The sequence below is a fragment of the Schistocerca piceifrons genome, chromosome 11 (genome assembly GCF_021461385.2).
Source record: "Schistocerca piceifrons isolate TAMUIC-IGC-003096 chromosome 11, iqSchPice1.1, whole genome shotgun sequence".
Taxonomy (NCBI): domain Eukaryota; kingdom Metazoa; phylum Arthropoda; class Insecta; order Orthoptera; family Acrididae; genus Schistocerca; species Schistocerca piceifrons.
In genome coordinates this window covers 163652288-163663076 of record NC_060148.1, presented here as the reverse complement: position 1 = coordinate 163663076, position 10789 = coordinate 163652288, and the positions used below count along the sequence as shown (strand labels likewise).

The 10789-nt window shown below is 41.7% G+C and overlaps 1 non-coding gene across 1 annotated transcript; it reads left to right on the top strand.

The window, feature by feature from the left end:
• Nucleotides 1-10117: 10117 nt before the first annotated feature.
• On the top strand, nt 10118-10191 carry Trnai-uau. Its single transcript has one exon. It is a non-coding gene; the product is annotated as a tRNA-Ile (tRNA).
• Nucleotides 10192-10789: the final 598 nt, after the last annotated feature.

Here is a 10789-nt window from a genome sequence, read left to right as displayed (position 1 = left end):
AGGATTTCTAGCAGCCCTTGTCTTTTTACCTACTTGATCGTCTGCTGCCTTCACTATTTCAGCTCTCAAAGCTACTCCTGTGTTTCTTTCCCCTGTTCTTATCAATCGTTCCTTAATTTTCTCTCTGAAACTCTCTACAACCTTCGGTTCTTTCAGTTTATCTAGATCCTGCCTCCTTAAATTCCCACCTTTTTGCAGTTTCTTCAGTTTCAATATACAGTTCATAACCAACAGATTGTGGTCAGAGTTCACATCTGCCCCTGGAAATGTCTTACAGCTTAAAACCTGGTTCCTAAATCTCTGACTTACCATTATCTAAGACATCTGAAACATTCCAATGTCTCCAGGACTCTTCCATGTTTACTACCTCCTTTCTTGATTCTTGACCCACGTGTTAGCTATGATTAAGTTATGCTCTGTGCAAAGTTCTACCAGATAAATTCATCTTTCATTCCTTACCCCATTCCATATTTACCTACTACTTTTCCTTCTATTCCTTTTCGTACTATCGAATGCCAGTCACCCATGACTATTAAATTTTAGTCTTCGGCATTGTCTGAATAATTTCTTTAATCTGATCATACATTTTATCAATCTCTTCGTCAAATAAATTTGTACTATTGTGGTAGGCATGGGCTTTGTGTCTATCTTTGCTACAATATTGTGTTCACTATGCTGTTTGTAGTATCTTGCCCACGCTCCTATTTTTTATTCATTATTAAACCTACTCCTGCATTACCCCTATTTGATTTTGTATTTATAGCCCTGTATTCATCTGATCAGAAGTCCTGTTCCTCCTGCGACCAAACTTCACTAAATCCCACTATATCTAACTTTAACCTATCCATTTCCCTTTTTAAATTTTCTTACCTACCTGTCCAGTTAAGGGATCTGACATTCCTTGCTCCGATATGTAGAACATCATTTTTTTTCTCCTGATAATGACGTCATCCTGAGTAGTCGCCGCCCAGAGATCCGAATGGCGGGTTATTTTACCTCTGGAAAATTTTATCCAAGAGGACGACATCATCATTTAACCATACATTAAAGTTGCATGCCCTCGGGAAAAATTACGGCTGTAGTTTCCCCTGGGTTTCAGCCGCTCACAGTACCAACAGAGCAAGGCCGTTTTGATTAATGTTACAGGGCCAGATCAGTCCATCATCCAGACTATTGGTCCTGCAGCTACTGAAAAGGCTGCTGCTCCTCTTTAGGAACCACACGTTTGTCTGGCCTCTCAACGGATAACCCTCCATTGTGGTTGCACCTAAGTTATGGTTATCTCCCCACCAACAACAATGTCCATGGTATATATATATATATATATATATATATATATATATATATATATATGTGTGTGTGTGTGTGTGTGTGTGTGTGTGTGTGTGATAGCCAGATGTACACATTTGTCTTCCTCTACACTACTTGGTGGTTCGATTCTTATATCCTTCCAATCGGTAACTTCATTGTTTGCGTATCCGTATTTCTTTGTGTGTATTCGGAATTGTGTTCGTGTAGTCTGTAACGGTTGTCAGAAAGGTATGATGTGTGTTTAGTGCTAGTCATGATTTACCTGTTGTCATAAACCACTCTTTTACTTACACTACCCATCCCTTAAAATTCGATACAAACCCTCCCTTCCACTTAACATATCATAAAAGGTATAAAACATTCTATACTAAATAGAAAATTGTTGTGGTCTTCAGTCCTGAGACTGGTTTGATGCAGCTCTCCATGATACTCTATCCTGTGCAAGCTTCTTCATCTCCCAGTACCTACTGCAACCTACATCCTTCTCAATCTGCTTAGTGTATTCATCTCTTGGTCTCCCTCTACGATTTTTACCCTCCACGCTACCCTCCAATACTAAATTGGTGATCCCTTGATGCCTCAGAACATGTCCTACCAACCGATCCCTTCTTCTGGTCAAGTTGTGCCACAAACTTCTCTTCTCCGCAATCCTATTCAATACTTCCTCATTAGTTATGTGATCTACCCATCTAATCTTCAGCATTCTTCTGTAGCACCACATTTCGAAAGCTTCTATTCTCTTCTTGTCCAAACTATTTACCGTCCATGTTTCACTGCCATACATGGCTACACTCCATACAAATACTTTCAGAAATGACTTCCTGACGCTTAAATCTATACTCGATGTTAACAAATTTCTCTTCTTCAGAAACGCTTTCCTTGCCATTGTCAGTCTACATTTTATATCCTCTCTACTTCGACCATCATCAGTTTTTTTTCCCCAAATAGCAAAACTCCTTTACTACTTTAAGTGTCTCATTTCCTAATCTAATACCCTCAACATCACCCGACTTAATTCGACTACATTCCATTCATTATCCTCGTTTTGCTTTTGTTGATGTTCATCTTATATCCTCCCTTCAAGACACCATCCATTCCATTCAACTACTCTTCCAAGTCCTTTGCTGTCTCTGACAGAATTACAATGTCATCGGCGAACCTCAAAGTTTTTATTTCTTCTCCATGGATTTTAATACCTACTCCGAATTTTTCTTTTGTTTCCTTTACTGCTTGCTCAATATACAGATTGAATAACATCGGGGAGAGGCTACAACCCTGTCTTACTCCCTTCCCAACCACTGCTTCCCTTTCATGTCCCCCGACTCTTATAACTGCCATCTGGTTTCTGTACAAATTGTAAATAGCCTTTCGCTCCCTGTATTTTACCCCTGCCACCTTTAGAATTTGAAAGAGAGTATTCCAGTCAACATTGTCAAAAGCTTTCTCTAAGTCTACAAATGCTAGAAATGTAGGTTTGCCTTTCCTTAATCTTTCTTCTAAGATAAGTCGTAAGGTCAGTATTGCCTCACGTGTTCCAGTATTTCTACGGAATCCAAACTGATCTTCCCCGAGGTCGGCTTCTACTAGTTTTTCCATTCGTCTGTAAAGAATTCGTGTTAGTATTTTGCAGCTGTGCCTTATTAAACTGATTGATTGGTAATTTTCACATCTGTCAACACCTGCTTTCTTTGGGATTGGAATTATTATACTCTTCTTGAAGTCTGAGGGTATTTCGCCTGTTTCATACATCTTGCTCAACAGATGGTAGAGTTTTTTCAGGACTGGCTCTCCCAAGGCCGTCAGTGGTTCCAATGGAATGTTGTCTACATCGGGGGCCTTGTTTCGACTCAGGTCTTTCAGTGCTCTGTCAAACTCTTCACGCAGTATCGTATCTCCCATTTCATCTTCATCTACATCCTCTTCCATTTCCATAATATTGTCCTCAAGTACATCGCCCTTGTATAGAACCTCTATATACTCCTACCACCTTTGTGCCTTCCCTTGTTGGCTTAGAACTGGGTTTCCATATGAGCTCTTGATGTTCATACAAGTGGTTCTCTTATCTCCAAAGGTCTCTTTAATTTTCCTGTAGGCAGTATCTATCTTACCCATAGTGAGATAAGCCTCTACATCCTTACATTTGTCCTCTATCCATCCCTGCTTAGCCAGTTTGCACTTCCTGTCGATCTCATTTTTGAGACGTTTGTATTCCTTTTTGCCTGCTCCATTTACTGCATTTTTATATTTTCTCCTTTTATCAATTAAATTCAATATTTCTTCTGTTACCCAGGGATTTCTACTAGTCCTCGATTTTTTACCTACTTGATTCTCTGCTGCCTTCACTACTTAATCTCTCAAAGCTACGCATTCTTCTTCTACTGTATTTCTTTCCCCCATCCCTGTCAATTGTTCCCTTATGCTCTCCCTGAAACTCTGTAGAACCTCTCGTTCTTTCAGTTTATCCAGGTCCCATCTCCTTAAATTCCCACCTTTTTGCAGTTTATTCAGTTTTAATCTACAGGTCATGACCAATAGATTGTGGTCAGAGTCCACATATGCCCCTGGAAATGTCTTACAATTTAAAACCTGGTTCCTACATCTCTGTCTTACCATTACATAATCTATCTGATACCTTTTAGTATCTCCAGGGTTCTTCCATGTATACAACCTTCTATCATGATTCTTAAACCAAGTGTTAGCTATGATTAAGCTGTGCACTGTGCAAAATTCTACCAGGCGGCTTCCTCTTTCATTTCTTAGCCCCAATCCATATTCACCTACTACGTTTCCTTCTCTCCCTTTTCCTACACTCGAATTCCAGTCACCCATGACTATTAAATTTTCTTCTCCCTTCACTATCTGAATAATTTCTTTTATATCATTATACATTTCTTCCATTTCTTCGTCATCTGCAGAACTAGTTGGCATATAAACTTGTACTACTGTAGTAGGTGTGGGCTTCGTATCTATCTTGGCCACAATAATGCGTTCAGTATGCTGTTTGTAGTAGCTTACCCACATTCCTATTTTCCTATTCATTATTAAACCTACTCCTGCATTACCCCTATTTGACTTTGTGTTCATAACCCTGTAGTCACCTGACCAGAAGTCTTGTTCCTCCTGCCACCAAACTTCACTAATTCCCACTATATCTAACTTTAACCTATCCATTTCCCTTTTTAAATTTTCTAACCTACCTGCCCAATTAAGGAATCTGACATTCCATGCTCTGATCCGTAGAACGCCAGTTTTCTTTCTCTTGAGTAGTCCCCACCCGGAGATCCGAATGGGGAACTATTTTACCTCCGGAATATTTTACCCAAGAGGACGCCATCATCATTTAATCATACAGTAAAGCTGAATCCCTTGGAAAAAATTACGGCTGTAGTTTCCCCTTGCTTTCAGCCGTTCGCAGTACCAGCACAGCAAGGCTGTTTTGGTTATTGTTACAAGGCCAGATCAGTCAATCATCCAGACTGTTGCCCCTGCAACTACTGGAAAGGCTGCTGCCCCTCATCAGGAACCACACGTTTGTCTGGCCGCTCAACAGATACCCCTCCGTTGTGGTTGTACCTACGGTACGGCTATCTGTATCGCTGAGGCACGGAAGCCTCCCCATCAACGGCAAGGTCCATGGTTCATGGGGGGGGGGGGGAAATAGAAAATTATACACTACTATATCATAGTTGTTTAAATTGGTCACATAATATTATGTTTTCCACAGATATAATATTCCATTCAGTTTACTCCATTTATGTTGTCTAAATATCACTCCATTGCTTATTCTGTGATTTTCTAGGATTGTCTTTTTCTTGACGGTCATTACCGGTTTTCTATATTCTAAAATTATAGGATAGTTTAAGAGAAACGTAGGAATCTCTCCCTTCGTGAGGCAGCGAACTAATTTCCGAAACTCCATCTGCAGCAGAGTCTCGCATATCCTACCCAGTTGTAAGATGCGTGCCCAGCAGCATGTTCCAATCAAATTTTAATCTAACCACAGAGTGCCATGTCGCCGCCTAGATTTCTGGGTACTCTTCCTACGTAACAGAACTTGTCCGCCCTTCGCGTCTCGCTGCTGTTGATTTAGTTTAGACTTTTCGTTTCAAGATGCGCCAGACAGACGGTCGCTCCCAGACTGTGACTCGCGACCGCTTTCTCTGAAGCTGTGAACTTTGCTCTCTCTCTATTCAGATAACGCTTCTTCCAGCGTCGCGCCTAATTGCTTATGCCTCTTGTTACCCCATGCCACGATTGGTGCTTTGTTTTCAGAAGTACTAAATACAAAAATAGTACAACGTATTACTTTAAGTTGCTGAAAGTTACACTTCGTTGGGAGCGAACTCTAACAAGAAGATTCAGATCATTTATTTTTCTTCTGAGACCAAAAATGTTGCGTTTAGTGTTAGAAACACAGACGAAAAAAAGGATTTATTTATTTCCATTCTTTTCAGAAGTAAATCAAAGATATACTTATGTTTGTGGTACGTAGTTCGTTCCATAACGAATGCAATCTAATCTTTACTACACGCCGCCCAAGTGTGTTATACGATACTCCCTGGTGCTGTGTGGAGGCAGATTTGAAATCGCAGTCGCCTGTCTCTCTGACGTGGCAGTCTTGTCCGTTCGCAGGTATTTTATTTTACCTTGTTTCATTCCAATATTCTATGGCTTTCCGTCCTCGCCCACAAGAACAGATATCAATGTACGAGTGTTCTGTTTTGTTTCATGAAAATACGTGATTCGCGCCGAACCAGGGATGTGAAAAGACATATTCGATTGGCGCATAGTGTTCGGAAGACGTGAACTGCGAAAGGAGTTACGGAGGACGCAGTGCAGCCGTTGGCCGGCAGATGGCAGTGTGCGACTTGAAGTGTTCAACAATGATAAAGCAGCAAGATGCAAGAAAGGAATAAATAGTTCAAAAACGGAATAATACGTGTACTGGACACCATTCTGTCACACAACCATGAATTGTATAAAGTAATGGAAATAGGAATTCAATAGCTTTTTGTACACATTTATAAATACAGAACGGAGGAGAAATGTGAAGAGAAAAATACAATTTTTCTGTATATCTTCCCGTTCTGGAAAAGGAACTATATTTTAATATTCTCTTTACTTGTGCCAAAGAGAATATGAAACGTACTTTAACACTCCTACATATGGCTGGTTCGTCACCAAACACTTTTATATCGCTTAAAGGACATCGTAGTCGCCGTTGACTGTATAAAATACTTATTGTTACTATTGCAATTTCGGCCTTATGGCCATTTTCAAGTAACACTGCAAAAGTTACATTCTGTCAGAATATAAAACTATCTGCCATGAGTACAAGTTAATCAAACTTTCATATCGATTCTCCAAGAGCAGTTTCAGATGCCGGATTTCCTTCTGTATTTTAAAAGTAAGAATCGCTACCATAGCAGTCCATCGTTTTGCTGTTTTGAAGCACATTTGATTTTATCGAATGAATAAGCACTGAACTCGAATGCGGTTAGCACACTTGTCACGTCATGTCAGGCGTCTTTACCGGTACTCGATGGCAAACCTCGCTCAAGCAGCACTGTTTAAATTCTTCCAGTTTTTCACATACGTTACACTTACATAATTTTGTGACTTCCAAACAGGTCGCGACCTATCTTCCGATACTTCTCGAACGAACGCACGGATTACACGGGATCGTGAAACTATGTCCGGTTTCGCATAATGACACTGTATTCACTCTGAACACATGTATGTAATCGCACCTTCAGATTGCAGTAACGTAGAATTGATCTTTCCGTTATTTCTCCGTCTGCTGCAGCCTACAGAGCTTTGTCGCTGCTGCTGCTAGCGCTCCGAAATGTCGGCAGTCTAATTCTCTCCCGAGTAATGGCTCTCTTCTGGTGTAAATGAAAACGGGAGGAAATGATAATAAATGTGCAGGCAGCAGTGAGACTTCACATTTAGCACGGTAATAAGCGATTAAACTTGTGAATAATAAATTACGTCGGTGGGCCACACGTTAACTGTGATTAAGCTTTGTATAAAGCCAGATTTGGAGTTGTCTCTTCACAGACAAACTCGCAAAAGTCATCTTTTTTTCCAAATGAAATTACGTATCGTATTCTTTACTGGAAAACGATACTAGCTTCCGCTAACCGCATCTGGCGTCGTGTTTGCGTAACACTTGCCTATATTCATTATGTATCCACTCTCTCCACGTATAACAGTTCAATAACTGTCGCTATAGTAACGGCGGAGATATAAAAAATGTCACCTTCTGGCTTCATAATTATCACGTCTGCATTCACACATTTCATGTGACGGTCGACCATCGGTTTCTTCACGTGCAGTGATAACGACTTACTGTCGTGCAACATCGGCTAAAACTCGTACGCAGACGTTATAAATGAATCGCAAAATTCGTCGTACATCCCAACAGAAGGTAGCTACCGTATTCATCACTGAAAAGTGATATAAGCGACACTATTTCCCATAATCGATCACTCTCCGAAGCTAAATGTTCCGTCGACTCATGGTAATTAAATTTCTCCTCAGTTCACAGGTTTTCAGTTCTTCAGAAAAACGTAAACTAACAATTTACAAAATGCCGCGAAAACAGGTGTGGGCCGAACATTCCGTTACAATTCAGGTCGGCGTTTCTCGCAGCGACATTTTTGTCACACATGCTCTCGGCATTCTTATCGAGTTGAATTTGAGTAACAAATTAAGATTCGAACGAATCCCTCCACCTACTCTTTCCGGACCAGCTGCCTAGAGCCGTGCTGCGAAAGAAGGTGTCGATGTCTGCGACGCTGCTTCCCTCGTGCTTCAAATGTAAACAAGTCTTGGAAATCCTCTGTGTCTCTCAAAGCTAAGGCAAAGACCAAATGGAAGTTACTGCTGTACATTCTGATCTCTACAGCCTGTCTTTAGACAAAACTGACGTCTCTTAGTTTTACGTGAAAACATGTAAAGTAACTAATTTTGCCTAAAACGCTACAGCGAATATCTAAATTTATTACTGCTTTTTAGCGTCAGTCGAGCTAAGCATATTCAAGTATTGCGATACCTCCACTGTTGTCACATGTGCTTCTGGGCGTCGGCAAGCAAATGTATCATTAACGGCATTGAAAGCTCATCGCTGTGAAACTAGCATCGAGTTACTCATGAAACTTTACTTGTGTTCTAAACGACAGAGCTCGCTCTGTCATTGGCCTTACTAAGAAAATACATTTAGCACTCGAAAAGATCCGTCGTTTGAGGCAGTTAATGAACTTAAAGAGTGTACCTTTCGTCTGGCTCTAACTTTAATACACTTGAAAAACACTCAAAGGTGGACATGTAGCCCTTATTTTAGAACACTGTGGTGTACATATTCTTTTTCTATAGCCTTATTCATGTTTCTTCAAGCTGATGCTTGTCACGTTTTCCTTATTATGGCATCTCCCATTGCAAAATCGCGCTGTGGCTTTTTATTCTCGCCACATATTAGAAAAGAGTTGCAACTGTCGTGGCGACAATGGAAGAGGGCAAGTTGTTACTGTTTTATGTCGTATTGTCAGGTGCACTGTCTGCTCTCCACAGCTGTACCAGAACTTGGCAGTTCAGATGTTCCTCGGTCTGCTTGACCTCGTGCCGTGAACTAAACACGCCTGTGACCGTTAGTGCTGCCCTTCTCTGTACACGCTCAGTACGCTCCCGTCTGGTACGGGTCCCACACACACGTGAGCAGTAACTCTGGCATCGGACGCAGGAGTGACTGGGGAGCAGACTCCCCCCACCCTGCCAGTGACCGCCAGTCCCCCACCTGCCTCACCAGCAACTCATCCTGTGTGGTCACTCCGTCTCGTATCCCTGCAAATTGCTAAAGCTGACTCATTGCAATTGTAAATCATTTATACGTAGTCATCCGGCATTGGACATCTCCGTGATTTCACATTCCTGTACATTTAGACCGCTTTTCCACTTGACACCACTTTGCTATCTAATCAGGAGCTTACTGAGTGTCACTGATGCATCTTTCCGACCGTAGTTCATCAACGCATCATCACGGCTGTCGTCTGTTGCTGATGCACAGTGGTGACGTCATAATATCGACCACTCGCCACTCACACACGATTCTGCAGTGACACATATGCTCCCTCTGTAATCAAGTGAGCCGGCCGGTGTGGCAGTGCGGTTCTAGGCGCTTTAGTTTGGAACTGCGTGACCGCTACGGTCGCAGGTTCGAATCCTGCCTCGGGCATGGATGCGTGTGATGTCCTTAGGTTAGTCAGGTTTAAGTAGTTCTAAGTTCTAAAGGGCTGATGGTCTCAGATGTTGAGTCCCATAGTGCTCAGAGCCGTTTTTTTTTTTTTTTTTTTTTTTTTTGTAATCGAGTGAGCCCGACCTCATATTCTTCTTACTGAAATAATACACTGAGTGCTCTGAGACATTTTCTTACCAAACGAACTGTTTTTCCATTTTTTTATGTCAGATTGTCTTTTACTCTCTGGCTTACAAGCACAAAACTGACAGTGCAGAACTTATTTTTTGGCTATATGAAGATAGTATCTGTCCTCGAAAGAACACGCTTCCCGTGAAAAGTTTCTAGAGAAGCTGCACGGTTATCAATGGTATCTGTTCTTTCGAGAACAGCCACTATCTTCATATAGTTAAAGGCTACCCGGCCCTTTACCTTCTTCTGTGCGAATGTTCACAGTTTGCTCGAACTCTTACGGGACTCGTCAGCTTAGTCTGGCACGCGTAATGAGTGAATGGGCAAATATCTGTTTGGAACATTACGAATATACGTTGTGGACAGTGGCGCTGTAGTCAGTCCTCGGTGGCTCAGGTGGATAGAGCATCTGCCATATACGCAGGAGATCCTGGGTTCGAGTCCCGGTCGGGGCACACGTTTTCAGCTGCCACCATCGCTGTATATCAACAGTACCTGTCGGCAGCTGAGGGTTTGGATTAATTATCATTTTATTTTTTGGCACTGTTTCCGACTCGACCAGCGGATCGCGTGTGCTCTGTTGGTGACACGCTAATACTTCTGTAGCGTCTTCCATCTGGGAATTCTGCCGTAGTCTGCTTAACATTCCTGCCACATATTAAAATAATACCGCAATTTTTTAATGACCATGTAAAACGAAAAGTTGTCATTTTCATATCCTATTGTAATGTCTGCTTTCTGTCGCGTTTAAATATCCGACATCGCAAACTCCCGTCTTTTAGCACTTTCTTCCAAAGATTAAGTGTATTCGGCCATTGGTCGGTCGCGTCACGTCTGTCGTAAACACGGTGCCAGAAAACAATTTGACCAATAGGTTAGGACAGAAATACAGCGTCAGACGAAGGGAATAGAGCACAGGAAATAGTGCTCGCAGTTGAGTGCTTACGGCGCTATGGCAGCATGAAACCCGTGGTAAGTTTCAACTTTTTCTACGAGATATTCCCGTTAATTAAGTGGTGGCTGCCTTGTCATTTACTTTGATCCTTCTAAGAC